The sequence below is a fragment of the Martes martes genome (assembly GCF_963455335.1).
Source record: "Martes martes genome assembly, chromosome: 6".
Classification (NCBI taxonomy): domain Eukaryota; kingdom Metazoa; phylum Chordata; class Mammalia; order Carnivora; family Mustelidae; genus Martes; species Martes martes.
The window spans coordinates 142,574,829-142,600,451 of NC_137893.1; the positions used below are offsets into that span (position 1 = coordinate 142,574,829).

The window sequence follows — 25,623 nt, forward strand, 5'->3', positions numbered from 1 at the left end:
TGGCCAGTGCCCCTGGGGAGTGGAGTGTTAGATTTTATTTAATTGTAACTGACTTAATTGAAGTAAGTACACGTGACAAGAGGGTGACCAGAGAAGACAAAGCAAAGAGTCCAGAATCTGTAGAAAGAGAAAGAGATTTGTGGGGGTGGGGTGGGGGGGTGGGGGGGCCGGGTAATTTTTCAGCTGGTAGACACTTGCATGCTTTTAAATGCCAGTGGGTATTGGACAGCAAGAGGAGCCTTTGAAGTTGCAGGAGAGGATCAGGGAAGGAATCAATAAAGGCTCTGAGGAGAAGGTGGCAATTGATGGGATCTAAAGCAGAGACGGTTGCATTGGTCTTTCAGAACGCAGGGGACGGTGCGAGAGGCTGTGGGAGGGAAGAGAGAGTGTGATGGGTTTGGATGGTGTTGCGTGTGTAGGCTGGTGGGAGGAAGCTGAGTGGGTTTCCAGCTGATGGATTCCATTTTCTCTGCAGGATGGGAATTGAGGTCATTTACTGCAAGCGAGGAGAAGCATGGAGAGTTAGAGGTTTCAAGAGAGTTGAGGAGATTTAAAACAGCTTTGCGTAGGAGACTGAAGGTCTCTCCATCTCTGTCAAAGGCAGAGAACCCTTGCACCTTGAGTCTTTCTGATTCCGCAGCCATGCTTATGAACGCTGCCTGGAAATTGGCCCACCAACGCCTGCCTCCCAGCACCTTGCCTTTGAGATTTTTCACTTCCATCTTCTATCATGTTTATTCATGTGAAGGCTTTGTTTCTCTTGGCAAATTCCAGGTGGGCAGGACCCATCGTCTAATTCATCCTTGTATCCCTGTCACGCAGAGAGCAATCAGTAAATATTTGTTGAGTGAGGGAGTGGGGGACTGGATAAGGACAAGATGCATGTGGCTGAGGAAAATCCCTTCTGGGACTTGGGTTCACCTTCCTCATTCATATGCAAGATTGGATCTATTTCTGCTTTACATTTCTTGCGGAGACCAAGGGAAGCCCCTCCCCGTGAGATGATTCAGAGAGGCGTCAATTACAATCAAGTGAAGTGAGGCTCTATGGAAAAGAAAGGCGGTTACTTTTGAGAATTTTTTTCTTTTTTTTTAAAGTTCTTATTTTTGTGGACTCCAGACAGGGCCTAAAAGCTGACCCTTCGAAGGTTCCCCTTTCCCCAATATACCTGACCTCCCAGAGTTCCCTCTCTTATCTTTCGTTCTCCAGGATATAAACAAACATTGGGATTGGCCAGAGCCCTGACCTCCTGGGTGATGAAGGCCCACTGTGGTTAAATTCTAACCAAGATCTTCCCCCTGGGTCTCAAATTCTATCGTTTTGCGCGGTATTTACCAATGATGTTACATTTTATCTTTATCATAGCAAATATTTAACTTGTTGAGAGAAAACATGTCATGAATGCATTACTCATACGTTTCCATATTTCCTGAAGATTTTGGCAAGTGGTGGAGATGAAACTTCTGGGGTCCTATTCATACAGTTGAGACAAAGCCAAGTGCCAAATTTTAGTGAATTCAAAGGGGTAGAAGAAGTGGGTGTTGTATAGCGGCTGATAGAGTTATGTACTAAGTGATTTCATATGGCTGGTTGATCAGTTATCAGCCTTTTCCTCGCAATGTTCTTCTTAGCTTGGAAATCAGATGATTTAATAAACAGGCATCTAAGAATGAAGAAAATGTGCCGTATGCACTAAAAATATGGGGAGCTCACCTCTTTCTCCCCCCTCCCCCCACCCAATTCCATGCTCCTCTGAGCAATGAACTGTATGGCTGCCAGTGGGTAGGCCCAAGGATTGACTGAAATTTTTCATTATCTAATTTTTGTGCCAGTGTGTGAGCCTCTGAACCGGAACATCTTTGGGAGAATAAAATACCTCTCGACATGGATGGTTTTGAGACTACTGAAAGCCATAGTGTTTTAGAAAACCCAAATAGGCTGTTTAAAGAAGACTTTTTATTGATAAGCACCCTTAAAAACTCATTATTTGTGCTGCAAGCTGAAATCGGGCCATAGAAGCTCTTTCTTCTCTTGATTTCCCAGGCGACCTCATAAAAGGTTTGAGCTGACATTCTCTAATTCCAAAATCCAAAGAAAATAAATTTTATCCAGATGTTGGGCTCAGGGATGCGTGTTGCATTCCCAACAAAACGGAATATTCGTTTTTTTTGGAAAATCTTACTACTGTATAGGATTTGAAGCAAAGGTTCTATCTGTTTCCTCTTTCTTGTCCAGTTTCTTGTTTCCAGCCTCGGAATGCCCCTTTCCCACTTCTGAGTCTCTGGCCTCTCTATGTTTATCGACAATGCACATGATTAAAATGATATTTTCATATTTCAGTGTAGTTGGAGCTCCTTAAAGCAGAGGGTTGTAAGTGCAAGGGGGGAAAAAAAGATAGGCAGTTCCCTAATGGCTTATTATCATCACATTTGCAATTCAGATCAGCTCTAAATTGACTGAAATTTTTAGACACATAGCAGGCAGTTTAAACTAATGATTGTCTGGAGGTTCACATCTGACATGAACTAAGCTTCTGTTCAAAACAAATTGCAAATAATTCCTCCCTTAGAGTCAAAATGTCACTTTTAAAACTCCATGTTATTGCTAGATTTTTGTCAGTTACACACAAAAAAAGAAATCCGCTTTTATCGTAAGTATTCTCCCTTTGAACAAACGGAGTGACACCATTTTCCCATTAAAAAAAATATAACACAACAACGCATATCTGTACATGTGGCTCTACATCAGTTTCACTAGGAATCGCCGCCCCCCCCCCCTTCCCCTTCAAAAATCCTAATTGTAAAGTAAAACACCCTTGGGGCAGTGGTAGGCCCATGTTGCCTAGCAACCCTCAGCAGGTAGCTGGGATTCAGCGGCAGCTGTCCTGATTCTTTCCTAAAGAACCTTCTTATTACTGTTTGTGTTAATCTTTAACCAGGCTTTTAAACCACAGTCCTGCTCTCCCAGTCCCTTGTTGTTAGGCTGTGGGGCCCCTGCCCCAGTGCTGTCCCAGAGGTAATGGTATTAAGGGTGGCTGTTGAATGTTTGAAGAGTGATAAGCCCCGAAAGGAATTAGAATTGCATGTTCCAGCTCACTTTATTTTACATTCTTAAAAAATATCATCAGAATTGGACCCTAATAGGAACAATGGTCGGTGTTGACACACAGCTCTGACCCCGCTTTTGCGCCCCGGGCTTGTCAATAAAGTGCGTTCCTTTTAAAAATGCCTACAAAGACCACTTACAGAATTCATTTAGGATTTGGAGATAGCAGTGAGAGCGACTCCTAAGTCTCTTGATTTAATTATAGGACAGCTAGGTGTGGATGGGTGGGTATAAAGACAGATTTACTAGGGCAGAAGCGTCTCCCTCTTGAAGGCAGTGTTTCTGTTCCTTTTGGGGGCTTCCTGGGTCTTGAAGTTGATCATTTCAGGGAAAAATCTGTGTGATGGGACAAGCGAGGCCCATTTCACTTTAATTAGCGTAGAGCTCTGTTCCTTTCCTCAGTTAGGAAGTTTGGATGAATTTCAGAGACTGCCCACAACTGTTATTAACCAATGGGGGTAAGCTCATAAAGCATTTTAAAATGAGGCTATTTCTACACTCCCATTACGCAACCTACGAGGAAGAGAAGAAGGCACAGCTTCTCTGAGGTCTTTTCACTCCCTTTCTCTCAGTAGATTAGTCTAAAAGAAAAAAAAATCATCACAGATGATTCGCTCTCAGGACCTTCATTCTGTGTCATTTTAAAGGAATTTAGGCCTTTTTCCATCATAGCATGTGGTTGTAGACCTGGTCCTATTATGCAACATAATATGTGCTTAATAATACTGATTAACTCGCTTGGAAATTGGAGAAAGGTCAGTGAATAGAAAGGAGATAACATTTTCGTGTTTTCCAGACCTTACCGAAGTCAATCTATATCAATACAATCTTCAGACTCGGGATTACACACCCATGTGCACACACACAATGTTATTACTATCCAGATTTCTGAATTCCGTTGATATTCTCCTTTTTGTCTGAGGCCGTTCTAAAAATATTTTGATCTTATGTGAAAAGCCAAAAAGTATAGCTTCCTACAAATTCAAGATTTGATCGTGTCTATGATCTACCAGGATAGAGGTGGACAAGTTCATTTTTATTCCTCTGATGACACCGAACATCAAACACAGGAGATGTACCTTATATTTCTGTCGGAGCAACTGAGACAGAGAGCTTGTTATCTAGATTTTAGGCTGCAGTGTTTGGATGCCTTGCAAGTTCCACGATATCAGAAAAGAGCGGGCACATTCAGGGTGATATGGCTGGCCGTCCACCCAGAAGTCCCACGAGATCAGATAAACGTCCCCGTGTGTAAGGTGGCATTGAGGTTTCCACTGAGATCAGTTCTGCGTTTAGAATACTAGCTCATTTTCTCTTTCCAAGAAATGTTACCCATACCATTTAGAAGGGATAAACCCTCTCTGTAATTTTTATTTGTCTCCTGTTTAAACTCCAACCTCTGTCTTTTATCTTTCTCTTGCCCTAAGATAAATTATTTTGTTACGTGAATGATTGCCCAAGTGGGTCAATTAAATTCTTAATACAGCTGGTGTTGATTACGATTTTGCTAATGAAAATATCTTTGTGGAATCTTCAAGGCAACTTATAAAAATAAACTCCTTGATGAATCTAAAAGAAAATTCCGAGGAAAAAAATTTATTGGCAAACATGTTGGTAGATTTCATTCTATCCATTAAAACTTGGTTTGTGAAATGATAATTTGTCAAATGCCAGTGGAGGAGAATGTCGGTTAGGAAATGGCAATTGGAGAGAGTGTTCTTCTGCCTAGATTGTGGAGTTATTTTCATGGGGTTTGTCTTTTGTCTCTGCAGGTGGGGGGAACCTGGGCCCCACATCTGTGATCCGCAGGCACTGGGGTCCTGTTCTAGCCAGGCAGCTGTCGGTGTCTGTCTTCTCGGGGGCAGACAGCGCTGTGGGCCTCATGCCTGCCTGCTCCTTATTTATGCCCAGGATCTGTGCCTCCAAACCATCCGTACGCCAGAACTATAGCCCCAGCCCTGAGGGGTCTGTCAGGTTGGGATGACCCATGGGGGACTCTGTAGCTCCCACTGTGGTTCATTATTTAGGTTTGAACAAATATTTTTAATGTTTCCAGTCCTACCCCCCACCTCCACCATTGTTTCTTCCTCCCTCCCTCCCCCCTTCCTTCCTTCCTTTCCCCTTCCTTCCTTCCTCCCTCCCTCTACCCTTCCCCCCTTCCTTCCTCTGACTTTTGAACCTAGGTATGAATAAAACACAATATATGTTATTCCTCAACAGAATATGTTTACATTAAGTGGAGAAGATCCATAGATTTGTTTCGTCCAGAATTTTTCAGCCTTGGCACTACCGGTGTTTTGGCCATTATTGACGTTTTAAGCAATAATAATTCTTTGTGGTTGGGACTGCCCTGGGCCTTGTAGAATGTCCAGCAGCATTCTTGCTCTGCCCATGAGATGCCGGCAGCACCTTCCCCCAGGGGTGACACCAGAAACGTCTCCGGGCATTGCCAAATGGCCCCTGGGGGCCCCACATCACCTCCCAGTTGAGAGCCACTGGTTTAGTCCCTTGCCCTGCTGTGTGGCGTGTAGGACAGCCCATCAGCATCGCCCATAAACTTGTTAGAGACGCAAGGTCTCGAGACCCACCCCGGACCCACGGAATCCAAATCTGTGTTTTAGCAAGATCCCCAGATGACTTCATATGAACATGAATGCATGGGAAGTACTGACTTTAGTGCATCAGCTTCAACAGAAATTTGGGCGTTTCCTTCTCGGGAGGAGAGAATGCAGTTCCAGGGGTTGGGAAGTACCGGTAGCGGAATCCTCTGTCTGCATGTTGCTGTATGTATTGTTAAGTGTATTTCAAGCAAGCACCGCTGAAATATTTAAGAAAAATAAAAGAGCATTGACTAAAAATTTTTCTCCCGAGTTACTACCATACCGTCTTAGATCTCGATCCACTTTGTACCATATGATTATGAATTAATGTTACTTTGGAAATACTTTCATATCTCCCAGGCTGGCCCGTACGGAACACTGATAATACGGCACGCTCTAGTTTCTCAGGTTCGTTATGCACTAAGTGTTCTAGTAGGGGCCTTAATCCTGGAGACAACTCTGTGAGGTATTAACCTCATTTGACAGATGAAGAAGCTGGGACTTTGTGAAATGTTAAGCACCTTTGTCCCGATCACAGATTTCTGTAAAGTGAGAGACACAGCAGTCAGGCCCACGTTCTTGCCCTCTTCCCATCCTGCCTCTCCTTCGAAGGCGAGGGAAAAAAACCCCACAATGAACATTTTCTCCAGCTAATTATGCGCCGACAACATCCCCACAGATTCTCAGCCCCAGGAATGAGCAGGGGAAAGAATCATTATTTTTTCCTTGAAAGGCCTCTTTTGTTCTACCTTCTTAAGCAGTGGTCTCATTATACCTTGAGAATGTCTGAGTGTAGCCAACAGCTTGGGGTGAAGAAGTCGGCTCACCCATGTCCGTCCCTGGGTCCCGCTGGGATTAGCGCTCGGCAACCAGAAAGCCGCCCGGTACGTTGTAAGGAGCATCCTTGGGAAAGACTGTTCGTCTCTTGTGTTTGAGATGTGCCCACCGATGGCTGGGAAGGTGAACCACGGACTGCTTAGCTAGCCTGAGGTTTAATAAGCAGACACAAACTGCGAGGGAAAACTAAATGTGGCGTTTACATGATTTAATTGGAAACTAATACCTCTGTGATGCCTCATTTTTTCCCTTCATTAGAGACACCCTCTGCTCTCCTGATCCTTTCTTCAGCGGAGCTTCTCCTACTGTATCTCCAACCTATTTTTTATTCAACCTCTCTTCCATCCGACGGTATCCCAGCTTCCTTTTATCACCATGGTGACACCATGGGCTTATGCCTTTATTAAAAATTTATCTTAAATAGATCTTCTAGGAACTAGTCTTTTAGGCAATGACAGTTTTTCAGTTTCAAATCCACCATAATGTCCAGATACTGGGAATTTGCGTGCAAATATTATTCCACCATTACTATAAAGGGAAATAAAGCAAAATGTTTAAAATTAGCTGCTATTCTTGCTAGCTACTTATGCATGGAAAAGACATTTTACATGCATTCCATTCTTACTTTCCAAGTGCACTTGGCACACATTCCTTTTAAAGAAGAACTTTATGTAGGCTTGAATTAGCTCCTATGATCATGTATTATTGGTAAATTTTGAACCTTTAAAATATGCCATCCGGATATATAGCCTAAGGAAAAAAATCAGAAATGTGAATAAAGAGTGACATGCACGTAATTGGCCTCACTTAAAAGCTTAAAAGTTACATTTTTGTCCACCTATGAAAGATTAAATAATAAATACAGCGATACGGTTGAACAATGTACGTTTCTTAATGATATTACAAATAATTTTAGTGGTGGGAAAAGGATTATATGTTAATTAAAAAAGATATAAAATTTATATGTGACAGGACCTATATCTATAGCTTTTTAGTTAAATACCTTTGGTTACATTGTATCTATCTACTTAGACAATTGACTAAATGCCAAATATTAAAAATGGCTATACCTAGTTTATCAGTTTATGGATAGTTTTTAGCTTTCTAAAGCTTTTCTCTGTTTTCTATAGTTTCTTTAGTGAACATAAAATGCTTTTGAAATCAGAAAAAAAAGAATATTTAAGTATAAAATTAATTTAATTCTACCTGGATTGCACTAATATGATTGAGAGGTCCCTGGGATTTTTGCATATTTTTCCCATATTTAAAGAGTCCATTGTTACAGAAACTACTCTTAACCTGGTGCTTTTGTTTTAAAAGAGGGTTTCAAAACAGTTATTCTAGATGAAGGACAGAGACTATTGTCTTTGCCATGGATAATGAAAAATGAGTTAGAAGGAGATAGGAACCAAATCAGGGGACATTGTCCCGAGTGTGTATAAATTAAATAGCTAATTTTCCAAAAGGTCAAATCGGGAGTCTGCAGATGGGTTTGACAATAGAAAAGATTGCAGGGATATTTTTCATTATGATTAAACAAAAATGTACTTAAATAAAGCACGATGTAAGAAGGTGCTTTTCTATATGGATATGATTAATGGGTATTTTGGGGGGAAAATTCTCAAAGGATGATGCTGGGGTGGTAAGAAAAAGCCACAGGATTTGGTCACAAGAATCCTGGGATCCTAGATTTGACTCTGCCATTACCAAAACTTGGGACGGGTCATTTGATCTCTCTGGATGTCAGAGTCTTCACTTAGAGTTTAAAGGGTTTGATTAGATGCTATTTAAAATCTCTTACAGTTGGAGCACCTGGGTAGCTGAGTGGTTAAGCGTCTGCCTTCGGCTCAGGTCATGATCCCAGGGTCCTGGGATCGAGCCCCGCATCGGGCTCCCTGCTCAGCTGGGAGCCTGCTTCCCCCTCTCCCTCCCCCTGCTCGTTCTCTTTCTCTCACTTGTTCTCTCTCAAATAAATAAATATAATCTTAAAAAAAAATACATAAAATCCCTTACGGTTGAGAGTCTGATTTAGTCTACTATTTCGTAAGTTCTCGTAGTACAGATCAAATTATGGGAGTTTACTTATCTGCAGCTGGGGTCGAGGTCCTAGCTGGTCCTCAGTGAGAACAACTGTGGAGGCTTCGTGGATGAGAGGATTTCTTTGGTGGCTCGTCAGCTCTGTTATTCTTTCCAACTAAATGAAGCCAGGCGATATGGAAAGTCGACCCAAGCACACAAAATCCCTTCTTGATTTCCACCAAACAGAGCTTTTCCACTTGGAACACTATTTGCACGTATGGAAGTATTTCATCTTTTATAAAGTTTAGTATAAACTTGGGATGAGAAGCCACAAATGGTGACAATAGCAGTTCTATTTTATGAAGACAAGTATCTGTTAAACATATCTGATAGGCACTCCTATATGTGAATGCATGTGTTAAAAAGACATTTAATTATTAAGCATAGATAAATATATTAGCTTTTAAAGCAGCTTTATTGAATGCAGTATAATTGATTTCAATAAACTGCACATATTTTAAGTATATGATTTGCTATGTTTTGATATATGGATATACACATAATCCCTCACCAAAACCAAATTAATAACCATACCACCACCCCAAAATATTGGGTTGTTTCCCATGGTAATTCCTCTGCAAACTTGAATGTGCTATTACGAGTGGCTCAAAGTTATCTTTTATTCTTTGCAGTGTGACTATCTGATTATTCCAGTACTTATTTGTCAAAATATTGTCCTTTCTCCCCCTTAAAACTTTGTTAAAAAGCATTTGACCACACGTGTTTAGGTTTCCTTCTGAATTAACCTGCTCTGCGTCATTGACGTGGTTCTCTCGCTGTATGCGGATTCCACATCGTCTCGATTCCCGTAGTTTTATAATAAGTGCTGAAGTTAGGCAGTATAAATCCTCCGAATTTGTTCTTTTATTTTTTCCAAAGTAGTTTTGCATATTTTAGATACTCTGAATTTTCATAGAAATTTTAGAGTCCATTTGTCAGTTTCTACAAGAAATCCTGCTGAGATTTTTATGGGGAGTGCACTGAATCTCTAAATCAGTTTGAGGAGAGCTGGTAACCTGATGATACTGAGTTTTCTGATCTGTGAGCTCATGGCATCTCTCCATTCGTTTAGGTGTTCCTCACTTTCTCTCTGCAAACTTCTGTATTTCTCAGTGTAGAGGTCTTCCGTGTCCTTGTCATTTTGATATTTAAATATTTCCTGTTTTTGACACTTGTCTAAATGGCATTGCTTCTTTCGATTCTAACTTTTGAATATTTATTATCAGTCCATAAGATTATAGTATTTTTTTTTGTGGTTTGTTGTTGTTGTTGTTGTTGTTGTTGTTGTTGTTGTTTTTAGTTGATCTCGGATCTCATGAACTTGGTAAGCCCAATTTTTAGTTCTGCATGTCTGGGGGTAAATTTCACAGGATTTTCTACAGAGATAGTCCTGTCATTTGGGATTAATAGTAGTTTAATGTCTTCCTTTTCAATCTGGATGACTTTTATTTCTTTTTTCTTATCTTATTCCACTGGCTTAAACTCCAATAAGATGATGAGTTGATGTGGTGAAAGCAGATGCCATTTCTTTGTTCAGATTTTTAGAAGAGCACTCAGTATTTAATATTCAATATGTTAGCTGTACATTTTTTGTAGCTGTCAGTTATCATGTTGTAGAAGTTTCCTTCTGGTTTTACTTTCCTGAAGGTTGTGTGGGTTTTTTATGTTTGTTTGTTTTTTGTTTAAACCAGGAATGGATTTGGGTTTTGCAAAATGATTTTTTCTGCATCTCTTGAAATTGATTGTATGTGTCTTTATCAGTTAATACAGTGAATGGACTTGATTTTTCATGTTAATCCAGACTGGTATTCTGGGATAAACTCTAGTTATGGTACATTATATTTAAAATATATTTATGTCTATCTATCTATGGGATTGATCAATATATCTATACACACACACAGTTGGATTTGATTTACTACAATGTTAAAAACTTGTTGCATCTATGTTCATGGGACATACTGCTCTGTAGTTATCTTTTCCTGTAATGTATTTGATTTTGGATTCCGTATAATGCTATTATCACAGAATGAGTTGGGAAGTATTTATTTCTCCCTTCAGTGTCTGCAAGAACTGGCCAATAAAGCCATTAGATATGGAATTTTCTTTGTGGAAAGATTTTTAATTACAAATTAAATTTCTTAATTGAAAAAGTGCTCTACAGACTGTTACCTCTTGTGTGACCTTTAATAGTTTGTGTCTTTTAAGGAATTTGTCCATCTCATCTTGTTCTCAAACTCACAGGTATAAAGTTCATATATTTTTATTGGGTGTTCCAGTTACCAATTTATTACCTCTGAGCTCAAAATCAACTCTCCTTTACCTGTTCTGTGAGAATGGAGCTTTAAACATTTCTCCTTTGCAGCAGGCGTGATAATAAGCTTTGTCAAAGGCAGGCACCGGAGGACACTATAGAGGAGTGAATTTTCTTCCTGGTTCCTGTTGGGAGTCAATGCTCTGTGTCTATTTTCACATTTTTGCAGTGAGGGCTTTTGAGCAAAGAATTCTGGCACCTGAGCTAAAGGATGATTGAATAGAACTATAAAGATAGAGATATCCGGGGAGAGAGAACGATTTATCTCCCCAGAGCCATTTTGTTTACATTTGTTTATATTCTAGTGGTTATATAGAGGGGAGAGTTGGGGATTTCCAGAGAGGATTTGTTTATATTCTGGAGCAAAGGTCTCTCTTAACAGGGAGGACGGCTGGTGTGCCGGCAGCCCCGTATATGCTTTGCGTTTCACAATTTTAGAGTTTCTCTCCCGTGGTGCAAAGCTCATTTTTACGCACAGAGTACATGGGCCACCCTGCTTCGTCCCGCATTTTCATTTGGAACAATTTCCACATGTGGAAATAGAGCATGTGATGCCCCACCGGGTCGCCGTATGGAAGAATTGAATCATGAGGAAGGGACACCCACTGCTCTGGATATAAAAGGTCTATTCCCTGAACAAGAGATCCCATGCGCTCACATGCACAGCCCCACATATTTCTGAATCCGGACACACGCACACACACAGACCTGCACGGTAGGCTGACTTGCTGGCCTGCAGATCTGGTACCGTGTCCGCGCTCGCACAGTTACAGACTCAACGGTCCCATCTGCTGCTGTGCTGTCCCTTTGCTCCTGCTACATGGCTGTCAGCATCTCACGGCCACGGCAACACACACGGAGGACTCAGTTCCTCCGAACGCTCCCTGCCCCGGCCACAGCCCTCGCTCTGGCCCTTCTGACGCGGACGCCATGTTCTCCAGGGGTCACTTAGGGGCACCCCCCAGCCTCTTCCCGTGGTACCCCGTGGGATCATTCTCCACAGCCCTCCTGACAAGACACGGCATACCACCTGCCGCACAGCGCCCCCTCAGGGAGTGTGCCCCCTACTTCTTCTGTATAAGTGCTGTGTGCCAACCGATGGTGCCGCTGGAGCTCCATCCCGACTCCTTTATTTAGTTATTTAATTTATTTTTTTTATCATGTCCAACTAGCCATCATTAGTTTTCGATGTAGTGTTCAGTGATTCATTAGTTGTGTATAACACCCAGTGGTCGTCACCACATGTGCGCCCCTTAATGCCCATCACCCCGTTACCCCATCCCTCCACCCCCCTCCCTTCCGTAACCCTCATTTGATTCCCAGAGTCCAGAGTCTCATGGTTCGTCTCCCTCTCTGATTTCTTCCCACTCCGTTTTCCCTTTCTTCCCCTCGGTCCTCCGTGCTATTCCTTATGTTCCAGAATGAGGGAAGCCATATGATAATTGTCTTTCTTTGATTGACTTATTTCACTCAGCATAATCCCCTCCAGTCCCATCCGTGTCAGTGCAAAGAGTGGGTGGTCATCCTTTCTGATGGCTGAGTAATGTTCCATTGTATACATGGACCACATCTTCTTTGTTGAAGGGGATCTCGGCTCCTGCCATAGTTTGGCTATCATGGACAGTGCTGCTATGAACCTTGGGGTGTTTGTACCCCTTCTTTTCACTCCATCTGTATCATTGGGGTAATTACCTAGTAGTGCAATTTCTGGGTCATAGGATAGCTCTACTTTTAACATCTTGGGGAACCTCCATGCTGTTTTCCAGAGTGGCTGCACCAGCCTGCATTACCACCAACAGTGTAACAGGGTTCCCCTTTCAATCCTTGACTCCCTTCATGTTCTCATTCACCAGCATTGTTTCACCTGCAACTGGGAGAGGGTGATTGTCATTCATTCATTCATTCATCCATTCCTACTGTTTATCACCCATGGACCATCTCTGGTTTAGGCAATCCAGCTAACTTCGCTGCCATGCCGTGGACGGTAAAACAAACTTTTTCCAATCTGGTCTTCATTTAGCCTTGAAGAGGTCACCACTTCCAAGTTTGATCCTCTTTAAATATTCTCCCTCAAACTTACCTTTTTAAAAATTTTCCTTACATCTTTATCATTGCCCGTCATTATAGTTAATTATTCTTTTTTCAGAGTTATGCCAACTTTATGAATAAAGACTCCTGGATTAGTCATACCATGCCATGCATTCATCTAGAATACAGGAACCCTGTGGGCTTACCGGGGAAAGAGCTCACGACACTTAATTTTTCTTTATATCAAAACTTCTCTGTGCAAGTGACTGAGTGTTTTCTGAACCCTGATTAGATTTGGAGTGATACATTGCTTATAAAAACAAATTTGGGGCACCTGGGTGGCTCAGTTGGTGAAGCATCTTCCTTGGGCTCAGATCATGATCCCAGGGACCTGGGATCCAGCCCAGCACTGGGCTCCCTGCTCAGCAGGGAGACTGTTTCTCCCTCTGTCCCTCCTCCCACTCATGCTTGTACGCTCTCTCTCTGAAATAAGTAAATAAAATCTTAACAAGAAAACCAAATTTATAAACAACATACAATAAGGTGAGACTATTTGAAGTATATAATTTAATACATTTTGACATATGCATATATATGCTCCTAATATACAATCAAGATAATAAATGTATTTATTAGCTCCAAACATTTCTTGATGTCAAATGATATTTTTTAGGGATCACATAAAGAGAAGCTGAGTTAGGGATATGGTTTTGTTTTTTTTTTAAATTTATTTGACGGACAGAGATCACAAGTAGGCAGAGAGGCAGGCAGAGAGAGAGGAGAAAGCAGGCTCCCCGCCGAGCAGAGAGCCCAATGTGGGGCTCGATCCCAGGACCCTAGGATCATGACCTGAGGCGAAGGCAGAGGCTTTAACCCACTGAGCCACCCAGGTGCCCCCAGGGATATGTTTTGAGTTCATTAGTATCTATTTATGTGATTCATAGTTGCTTTCAAGTATCGTTAAATCAGTGCTCGTCATCTTGTTTAAGAATGACTTCTGGGATTACTTCCGCTGCCTGCTGTTGTCACCGGCTTCTCCATGGGAAATACCAAAGCCATGGGGACATATGCTCTGGCATTGAGAGTGGACTTGTGTAGCTGTCGGAGGAAAACTATGGTTTACAATATATAAATCTTTTTTATATAGACCCAGGACCTTGTCTGCACAAAAGTGTTCTAAATTCTATGCTCGTGTATGTAAAGACCTGACAAAAGTTGTCCCAAGTTATCAACAAGCCTTTCCATTCCTGATAACGCAAAAATTAAAAAAGTAAATTATCGATAAGGCATCAAAAAGCGAAGAGTCATTTCTAAACTATTAATAAAAAGAAAATAAAACATTATTAACCACATTCAAGTAAAGACTAAATTAGCTGTCCAGTGTCTCTACAACAGAGGGAATTGTAGAAGTTGAGGCCAAAACATGTAGGTAAAACTTACCGCAGCGGTTGTCTGATAGCTTATTCATGAAAATGTTTGTTTTCCTTGAATTTATAATGTATTCGTCAGCCTTGACATTTTGAAACCTGTTGCAGATGATTTTCATTCATTCCAAATATCTATGTTTATGTGTAATTTTTGCATCCACAATTTTGTGTTTTTCTCTTGAAGTGGGACCCCTAGAATGTATCAGCTTCAAGTCCCATGCGAACTGTATCTGTCCCTGCCTCAAACATTTTTTTACTTGAACATGTCCTAGCAGGTGACTTACCCAGGGTATGATAATTATTTATGATAGTAGGAACTACCAAGGGATTTTGAATATAAATACTGACAAAGTTGATGGTCCCAGCGTTGGCCATGGTGAATGTGACAGCAGTGACAGTAATGAGTGACTGTTTTTTTCATTCACAGATCAAGCTAAATCCATTACCACCCTTGGTAGATTTTTCTGACATATCAAAAATTGCTTCTTGTTTGCTCAAAATTGCACCTAGTGCAATTTAAACTTACTTTACCTTGATCTCTCCTCACTGCACAATGAGAACCTCTGGTCAGCATTTACTGTATATTTCCTGATGTGGTCGAGGGCCGTGATAACTATATTTTATCAACCCCAAATCAGAACACACAGCTTTTCCCTGGTTTATACATATAGGGTATTATACAGTATGGTATTTCAAGCTTTATAAAAGTATCTGGTTAATTTATATTTGGTTATATACTTCAAAAATTGCCCTTATTATAGAAAGTGCGTGAGAGTTGAGTACGTATTTTGAGTACATACTTCAGACACATATGAAAGTACATGAAAATTACAGTGGAAAATTGGGGACACTATTATTCAGAGTAGTATTTGTCTAGTCCTCAATAATTATGTTTTCAGGTACGTTTTTTCATTTAATGGTAAACATTGAAATGCGTAGCTTCAGACCTATTTTAGGCTTGAGACGAAGGCTAGAAATTCTCTTGTATATTATGCCTTGAGAATCATTCAACACAGCATAAGTCAACTCAAACGTGTACCTTCATCATATTTTATTTATGGCAATGTATTGTTTTTAGATGTCTATATTTTGCTTTTATTCTCCGAGTCTATCTTCCTAGTTTGAATAGATTCCTTCTTTCTTCCTCTGTCAGGTTTTCAGTTGGATTGCTCAATGCCAAGACAAAGAGCACTTTGATCATGGGCTAAAAAAAAGGGTTAAAGGACGGTTGAGAAAGAATTCAGGAAAGAATGATCCTGTTCCCGCTTGGAGGAGGACAGAGGAACTGAAACCAATGGGGCTGTGGAGCCTGGGGAGGAAATTGTGAGTACTTACTCTTGATTGAGTATCATTATCCTCCTGTTCTCTAGGAGGATGATTGTTATAATTAGCGGCAAATGTCATGGGCAACTATAATTTACCTTTCCCTGTAACAACTGATAGTTTACCTTCCTCAGTGCCTCCTTCTACCTAGACACCATGTCACTCTCCTCTCCCCGTCCCCATAACAATAAAATATAAAATACAATATATTTGTCTTATGGTATTATATATCGATATACACTTATTATAGCAATCATGTGACTGAATTTTTTAGGAGGCACTCACCCAAATTTTAGGCTCTTGTATAGTTAAAATTCCTACAAGGAGAAATGAGAAGCTGTGGGTTTACATAATAGGCACACGGAAGGCATTGGTAGAGATATTTGGGGACTCTTTTTCATTAATTTTCTTTCTTTCTTTTTTTTTTTTTTTAAAGATTTATTGATTTATTTGAGAGAGAGAAAGACAGAGATGAGGGTGGCGGGAGGCAGAGGGAGAGGGAGAAGCAGGCTGTTCACTGAGCAGGAAGCCCTCTGTGGGCTCGATCCCAGGACCTTGGGATCATGACCGAGCTGAAGGCAGATGCTCATCTGACTGAACCACCCAGGCACTCCACATTAATTTTATTTCTGAGAGCAGGAGAAAGGGATGTGATTTATGGTGTTGCACAGTGCCTTTTAAATAGAATTTTAATATCGTTTGGATTTTATTTGTAGTGGGTTTTTTTTTTCAATTTCATTTTGAATTTATTATGGCAATCCAGTAGAATGATACGCAACTCTTGAGTGAAATTTTAAAAACAGTGCCAAGTACAGTAGTTCATAAAGCATTGTGTAATTGTGATGAGTATTGAACTAGTGTATACCTGTGCTATGTATTTACTACTCAAGAGCCACAGTCATTGAATTGCCTTTAAATAAGTGTAGCTCAAGGGCTCTTTCAAAATGTGTCACTATCTGGTACTTCATACTATATCTAGGTGAATAAGTCCCAGTGCAGATTTTTAAATAATGCAGATTGTTGTATTTAGAATAGTCATGAAATGAAACGTCACTGGATAAATCAATAGACCATGAATCTAGGGCAAAGAGAAATGTGCCCCAAACTGAGGAAGGGTGTGAATCATGTCTCATGGTGACCTGTTTTCATCGGAGTGTAGCTTCTGCCCCAGCATTTTGCACTAGTCCCCCATTGTGTGCCGATTTGCTTTCTGCCATTTCAGTTACTGGTGGTCAGCCATGATCCGGAAGCCGATGCGCCTCCTCCCGACTTCTGTCCGAAGGTCGATAACAACCTAACGCTAGTTCACGGTGCCTGTGTCGTTCATCTCATTTTATGTCCTCATGTAGGCATTTTGTCATCTCCCATCATCCCAAGGAGAGAGTCCATACAGTACGATATTCTGAGAGAGAGATCCCATTCACTTAGCTTTATTGCAGCATACTGTTATCATTATTCTATTTTATAAGTTATCACTGTTACGTGGCCTAATCTATAAATGAAACTCTATCATAGGTGTGTATGTATGGGAAAAACAGTGTCTGTAGGGTTCGTTACTCTGCGGTTTCAGGCATCCACTGAGGATCTTGGAACATATGGGGGTGGGGGGACGACTGTCCTTGCTTTACTACCACAATTCTAGGATGAATAGTCAACATCTTACGTCTGCGTGTCTACTTTACATCCTTATGATCTGAACTCATTCTGTATGTTTTCACTGAGACTGTTCTAGAGTATTATTAATATATTGTTTTAATCGTATACAGTGACCTTTGCTCAGTGTCCGTTCTTCATAGCATCTCTGTTGATGTCAACATTTTTTTAAAAGATTTTATTTATTTATTTGACACAGAGAGAGAGAGAGAGGGAGAGAGAGATCACAAGTAGGCAGAGAGGCAGGCAGAGAGAGAGGGGGAAGCAGGTTCCCCGCTGAGCAGAGAGCCCGATGCGGGGCTCGATCCCAGGACCCTGGAACCATGACCTGAGCCAAAGGCAGAGGCTTTAACCCACTGAGCCACCCAGGTGCCCCTGATGTCAACATTTTTGACCATTCCCTGCCTCTCAGAACGGTTCGCTCTTGTGGCCTTGATTCTGGGCAGTTGTCTCTTATCTGGATTGTTCCTTATCTTGCTATCCCCCCCCACCTTTCTAAATGTTCACGTTCTGTTATTCCTATTTCCAGAACATCTGCTCGTTTCCTCCTCCTTTGGGATGTCTTCTGCTTTTTGAATTTGAAGAACAGTTCCGCAAAACAAGATTTTCTTCCTTCTTAAGTCATTTTCTGAACTGGAAATGTCTATGTATCTACATATGGCCTTCACCATGTATGGAAACTGTATTCGATGGCAAAGAAAAACTTTAGGTGGAAGTTAGAAATATCGTAAAGTGATATTGAGGGTACTATCTAACTAGACAAAATCATGAATGGTATGAACTCTATGTTATAAAAGCATTAAACTAGAAAATTGATGTTATCGTAAACACTTTGAAAAAATTGCCATATTAGAAATTTTGAGATGGAAGTTTAAAGAAGTTACTTGAATATTTTTATTTGACCTGTTCCTTTTAAGCTTATTTAAATACTTATATTCCAAGTGTGAGTAAATTGGAGAACTGAGTTACCAAATATTGGAAGACTTAAAAAATATCACCATATTCATACCACTGTTAAGTGTGTTCTATATTCTAGTGGCTGCCAAAACATATAGTAATATGATGATAAATTTATTGAGGGTAATTTGGGGATGTAGTGGTTGGAGAAAATGATTTCTGTGTGACGTAAGACAAAAAATTAAGATAGTGAGACTAATACTTTCACAAAGGATTCAGATTCTATAACAAATGAATAGTTATGTTTCATGTGTATAAAAATTTTGAATCCAGTTTTATTTCACAATTGAGACTTTCCCTGATAGTTTTAGGTAAAACAACAATAAACAATTCCATCCCTAACACATACCCAAAAAGCCAGCACATTAAAGGAAATCAATTTAAATTAATTTTTAAAACTTATGGATATTTGGGAGGTATGCTATCTTCAGTTCTGTTTCAAAGTAATAAAAATGTAAGTCCACAATGTACTTATTTTCTTGCCCTCCAGATATCCACTTATTAGATTATCAGTTATCTGATTTAAAAAGTATACCAGATTTTGTGGGTTTTTTTTTTAAGTTTTATTTAAGTAATCTCTATATCCAATATGGGCCTTGAACTCATGACCCCAAGATCAAGAGTTACATGATCTCCAAGCCAGCCAGGCACCCCTTATTGTTTTTCTTTTCTTTCTTTCTCTCTCTTTTTTTTTTTTTTTTTTGATAAAGCAGACCACTTAATCCCATATTGTATATAAAGAGAAAACAGACTAACAAATCCATCCCACTATTGTAGATTTAAAGCACACTTAAAACACACCAAGAAAATATAGCAAAATATCACTAAAAGTAAATTAAATTAAAAGCAATTTAAACTTTAAAAGATAAACAATGACAAAAATATTAAATGCATATTATACAAACCTACACACTTGCTACCAATAGACCAAAAAGTCAGCACTAAACTTTTTAACAGTGAACTGAAAAATTGTAACATGGACAATTCCATAGTTCACCCAGTTTAGGTTAGAAATAGACCAGTTGTTCAAGAGGTAGAGTTACTTTGTGTTCTAATCCCAGGAAGGTATTTTTTCGCAAGGCTCCTCATTAAGAGAATAAGGTAAAGAACGGTGTCCTCTGTGAGATTCCTACAGAAGCGCTTAGGGGTTCTGTTTTGAAAAAGTATATATGAAATATTTAGGAATTACTATATATATTGTATGGGATTTATATATGAGCACAGAAGTTAAACATCAATATTAAATATTAAATGGCATATTGTGTTTTCCTAGACTCTTACAACAAAGCAGAGAATAGAGAGGTACACGTACTTTCTTCGGAAGTGCGTGGTATAAGAATCATGAGCCAGCAATGTCTTGAATACACATCTGGCCACATCATTTTTTTTTTTTTAAGATTTTGTTTATTTATTTGAGAGAAAGAACACAGGAGCTTGAGTAGGGGAGGGACAGAGGGAGAAGCAGACTCCCCGCTGAACGGGGGGCCCGATGGCAGAACTCATGACCTGAGCAGAAGGCAGATGCTTAACTGACTGAGCCACCCAGGTACCCCTGCCCACCTCATTTCTTGCCAAGCAGAGGGGCTCATGTGTACCCACTCTAAAACAAAACTCATCATTTTTTTTTTTAAACCATGCAAATCAGGGGCACCTGGGTGGCTCAGTGGGTTGGGCCTCTGCCTTCGGCTCAGGTCTTGATCTCGGGGTCCTGGGATCCAGCCCCTGGGCTCTCTGCTTAGCAGGGAGTCTGCTTCTCCCCCCAACCTCTGCCTGCTGCTCTGCCTACTTGTGATCTCTCTCTGTCAAATAAATAAATAAAATATTTTATTTTAAAAAAAAAAACTATCCAAATCAAACAACTGGCTTACTTTTTTTTTTTTTTAAGACTTTATTTATTTATTTGACAGACAGAGATCACAAGTAGGCAGAAAGGGAGGGGGAAGCAGGCTCCCTGCTGAGCAGAGAGCCCGATGCGGGGCTCGATCCCAGGACCCTGAGATCATGACCTGAGCTAAAGGTAGAGGATTTAGCCCACTGAGCCACCCAGGCGTCCCTGACTTACATTTTTGTAAAGATTTCATTTTTAATTCGTCTGTACACCAAACACAGTGCTCAAACGGAAAACCCCGAGATCAGAAGTTGAACACTCTACCGAGTGAGCCATCCAGGCGCCCCTTATAATTTTTGAGCCTATGCAGTACATGAATTTATTTAGTTCTCTGGGTAAATATTTTCCAGTCAACTCTTCTGTACTATACAGAAAATGGCCTGTTATTCGAAACGAACCATTTCTGAGGTGCTTTCCTGAGATTCAAAAGAAAAAAAAAAAGGCTAAAAGACATGCATAATTGGGGTTTGCCTGCATGTATAATTTTCAGGTTAATTTGCTTCAACCATGTACCTTCTGCTGGTGAACTTTGAGGCGCCGTTGGTCCTTCCATCTGTATTTCCAAAACTGCATCCCAGGGCAGCTTCTTGCTTTTTCCCTTAGGAACTGAGATATTCACTGTATGGCGTGTTGGGCGGACACCTCAACTTTCCTATAGGAAGGAGAGCCCATCCCAATTTAGACCTATTGTTCCAAGCCGACGCACAACGCAGGAGAGCCGCGCTCCCCGAAACTCTCAGGGAACGCTGCCTTAGGGACCCTGTAGCTCCCGTTCTGTGGAAAGCTCCTTTGAACAAAAGATATTTATAAACACATGAATGCCTGCACACACCCCCTCACGCACAGACACACACCCCTGCAGAAGCATCTGTGGTCTGGCCGGGACGACATTAATTGACCGCTCACTGCTGTTGGCCCCCCAAATCCTTGTTTTGATCGAATTGCTTCCTTAGTACAATGCCCCAGCCTCCAGTGAGTGATTTTATTTGGAACAGGCTTACAAAACATGTTGATGCACTTCGCGTAAGGATGCTGCTGGATTTCTTTCACCGCACATTGACCTCTTTAAGAGGACCCACACTAGGAACATTCTCTTAGATTTGAAAGCAATGCCTGTCTTGGGCCACATCGCCCATCCATGCTATGAATAACGCACCGGACTGGGCTTCGTTTGGATCCCAGACTTCCCAGTTCTGTCTCCCAAGGCCCTCCTCCCACTGGGTGCTGGAAAAGATAGGGTCAGTATGGGATCTAGCAAGGGTCTACAGGTCCGGCTCTGAAGGCTGCTTGTGTATTCACTTCAGTCCTGGCCTCAGTGAATTTCTTGGGTTGTCATTTTCCCTTGATGCCTTTTTTTTTTTTAAGATTTTATTTATTTATTTGACAGAGAGAGAGAGAGAGAGATCACAAGGAGGCAGAGAGGGGGGCAGAGGGAGAGGGGGAAGCAGGCTCCCCGCTGAGCAGAGAGCCCGATGCGGGGCTCGATCCCAGGACCCTGAGATCATGACCTGAGCAGAAGGCAGACGCTTAACCTACTGAGCCACCCAGGTCCACTCTCCCTGTGTTCTTTAAGCCACCTCCAAAAGTGGACTGTGCTCAAGACTTCCTCACCATCCCCTTTGTCTGTAGTGATAAAATGATCTTTTACCACCTTCCCAGAGAGGACATGAAAACCTGGTTGCTGTTGCTTCTGTTACCTTCATGTCACTTGTGCTGTGGCTCTTTAAGCATAGAAATTTTAATGTAAAATTTAAGACTTCTTGGAAGTGTTAGATTCTGTGGGCTTAACGTTTTTGATGACTCATATTGTCACTCAGTTTCTTGGGCGATTTAGCGAAAGATCTGAACTCCTCTCTGAAATGAACACACTCACTTAATAAAAAAGTGAGATGTTTACATAATTATTTTGATAGGAGTTGACAGTAAAGCAGGGATTCTGAGAAACGTGGGTACTAAATATTGTCAGTAAACTCAATTCTCCTTTGTCTGAAAATCTTACTTAAATGGCACCGCCAAGATTCATTGCATCCAGGAGTACCTTTAGCATTCATACTTTCGAGTAACTAGGATGAATATAGGAAAGTCATTTTTATTAGCTAATCATTCATTCCCTCGTCCTTTTTTCCTGTAGTTAATTAGCATAACTACTTTGTCCTCACTGCTGGTCTAGCTCCTGGAGATACAGGGATGACAAATCAAAATCCTTGCCCTTGTAGAACTTCTCTCCTACTTTCAGGAGATACTCAATAAATGAATGAATAAGCAATGAGATAGTTTTAGATGGTTGTAAATACAGGGGAAAAAGAAGTGGTTATGTATCCTGATGACCTTTGTTAGGGGGATCAGGGTGGGCCAATGAGCTTTGCTGTAAGACCCAGATAAGAAAGGAAACCAGCCATGGGAAGGACCCTCCAAGCAAAGAGAGCAACCAGTACCAAGAATCTGAGCCAGGAACACGTTTCTATCCTCGGGGTCCAGAGACAAGTCCAGGGGGCTTGAGTGCGGAGATGTCAAAAGAGGTAGAGGGGAGGACGACAGCAGGCAGAGGGCAGATCACTTGATGTCTTTGGCTGTGCATGTGTATCTGTTTGAGCCTTGAGAAAGTGGTCAAACATGTCTTGGCCTCAGTTTCTCTTTCTTTAGAATGAAGAGGACTAAAGCTAGCTCATAGGCTTGTTTGTGAATATTTTGTGTGTCCGTTGATGTTATGTGCTTGGAAAAGAGTCTGGCCCTCAGTAAAAACTCTGGGTGTTCTCTGTTACTAGTATGTATATGTGCATGGTACAGATTTCTTCTAGCTAATCATTTCAATTTATTACTCTAATAGGCTTTTAGAGCTAGCAGAGGTCTTGGCAATCACATCTAATCTTGACGTTTCACAGACGAGGCTTTAGCTCAGAGAGGTCAAATGGCCTACACAAGTTCCCACAAGTGGTAAGTAAATGTTTAGACTAGAATTTTAGTTTCTTGAGTCTCAAGCCAAGAGCTTTCTACTGTTGGATGGTGTTGGCCTGTAGTTAACCTAATGGCCTGGAATTACTTTCTTTAATATTTGCCTTCTAGGATTATATTTAGAATAGCATTATTGAGCCTGAATGCTTTTGTAAAGACAGAGATGGTCACCATGTTGCTAGTAAATCACCTGGCTAATGATTTACTGACAACTGAAAGATGGTTGAAAGTAATTAGAATTGAGATTATCCTAACAGATAAACCACAGGTTCAAATATCCCCTTACTAGCTTTAGCATTTATATATTTTTTAATAAGATGGATATAGGAAAATCATTTTTTTACATGATTCATTCCTTCCCCCAACAACTCCTCCGCGTCTTGTGCTGTTCTAGGTACTGGAGATCCAGTGGTAAATGATTGGAAGGCCCTGCCCCTCATGGAATTTACACTCTTGTCAGGGGAAGCAGATAGTCAACCCTCGACTCACTCGACAACTAAGTAAAAGAAGGCAATTTCAGGGCAGTCCCAGAGATACTTTAAAATCGGGAACTCAGGTGGTCAGTGATTTGATTGTCATTATGATGGATAAGGAGGTTATCGCTCACATTGGAAGAGCTAATCACACTTGAAATGATTAACTCACTTAAACAGTTTATTTTTCAAACCTCAGTTCTCTGGCCTCACTGCCTACTGATAAAGTGTCAGGTTTCATAGGTTCAAATGCAGTCACACTCAGGGATGGTGTGCATTGAATGATAGGTTTTCAGTTAATATACTGCATAAAGACTTTGTTAATGCATCACTAAGACTAAAATTATTTTACCCAAGTTGTAGGATTTGGTGGCTTGGGGAAATTTTAAATTTTACCTTGTCTCTTTCTACAGACTTTATGGGTTTTCCTCGACCTGTCAAAATTGGTTCCTGGGATAATCTTTTATATTTTTTCCCCTCCCTTTGCCTCTTTATAGGATATCTCTTATCTGGGAAAGGTTTTGTTCCAAAAGTTCATTTGTAAGCCATTTTGAACTCCTTTGCATAGAAGCAGTGTTTAACAGGGCAGTTAAGTTCAAATGCTGGTTCATAGAAGTTTCTTTCTTTTGTTCTTGAAGCTGAAAGGTTGCACTTAATGGTGTTCCCTTGAATTTTGGCCTGTTTGGTTTAGAAGGAGTAAACAGAGCGGGTGCGTTTTTCGTTTTCTCTGGGCTCAGAACCAGATCCAGTCCATCTTGGGAAACTGGTGAAACACCCCTTTTGCACCCTGCTGTCTTCCTTTCTGTACGCTTCCCCCCTCAAGACACTCTTCTTTTTAGGCCTTCATGGTCCCCCCACAAACTCCCCCACCCCCACTGGTAGAAGTTACATGTCCCTTATTCTGTTTTCTCTCTTATTGGAATAGCACCAGAGTTGATAATTGAATGCACAGTATCAATGTTTGAGTTTTCAAGATGCCCTACAGTATTCCACACTGTGAGAAAAATGTCTTTTAAATTCCACTCAAATACCTGTTTTGGGGGGCCCATCACATATTTCCGAGTTGCCACCCTTTGCTCCCTAACAACACTCTCTGTTCAGTCAGAGCTGCGGCTGACAGGCCTCCCCTACCCCACACCCCGTGTTCATGGAATGTTCTGGCTTCTCACTTTGGGATGGTCAATGGGATTTGAAAATCTGCAGATTTCACTCAGAACAAGTTTAGTCCTGTAAGAGGGGGAAAAAAAAAAGGCTGAAAAATTATAGCAATATTACCCGATTAGTTTGGGTTCACCCTGCTCTTGGCATCTGCTTTATTCTCTATATTGTCTTTGTGCACTTGGCTGTCACGTTAGAGAAATATACTCTGTGAACTCCGAGCCTAAGCGGAAAGCCCACGGAACCAGTGAGTGTGTCCCCCGCCACCGTGAAGACTGTAGATCGCTTGCTGCCTGCCAGAAATAGAGGTAGTTTATCGTTTGTTCAACTCCGTTACTCAATTTTTTTCATTTCCTGTTCGCAGCTGAATAAATGGGGGGAAAGGGAAAAAAATAACTACCATAAAAAGTACATTTTCCCCTCTCTGTTCAGTTACGGAAGGACATCTATAAACACAGGCATAAAGCCCAAAGGAAAGGAGAGATTTCCTAAATGTTGTCTGATAGTCACGGTAGCGTCCAAATAAAAATTGTTTAAAAATACAGTTAGGACATATAAGCAGAGATATTGACATATGGCATGTGATATTTGGCTGAGTTTGTGGATGACATATGAGCCTGCCTGGGAGGAGCTTCGATGATAACTGTATAAGCCAGGAAGAGTCTGGTCGTCAGAAACACGGACATTTAGGGATCTGCGGAAACTTAATGGTCATGTAGAAGAATTTATTTGATAATCAATGCAAAGGAATGTGACTGACACATTAATGAGACTAGCTAGAAATAACTGAATTATTCAGTCTTTACTTTGGTAATTTCCAAAAAATACT

At 40.9% G+C, this 25,623-nt stretch overlaps 1 protein-coding gene across 3 annotated transcripts in view; it reads left to right on the forward strand.

The window, feature by feature from the left end:
• The window catches only part of LOC308344536 (uncharacterized protein), a 573,794-nt gene that overhangs the window by 467,367 nt on the left and 80,804 nt on the right, over nt 1-25,623 (forward strand). For 2 of the 3 annotated variants that reach the window (XR_013966994.1, XM_080806122.1), the window contains one exon: nt 15,544-15,713. The gene's annotated coding sequence lies outside the window, so the exon portion shown is untranslated. Of the gene's footprint in view, nt 1-15,543; nt 15,714-25,623 lie in introns of those variants that run through there. The other variant, XR_013966995.1, reaches the window with a different exon arrangement.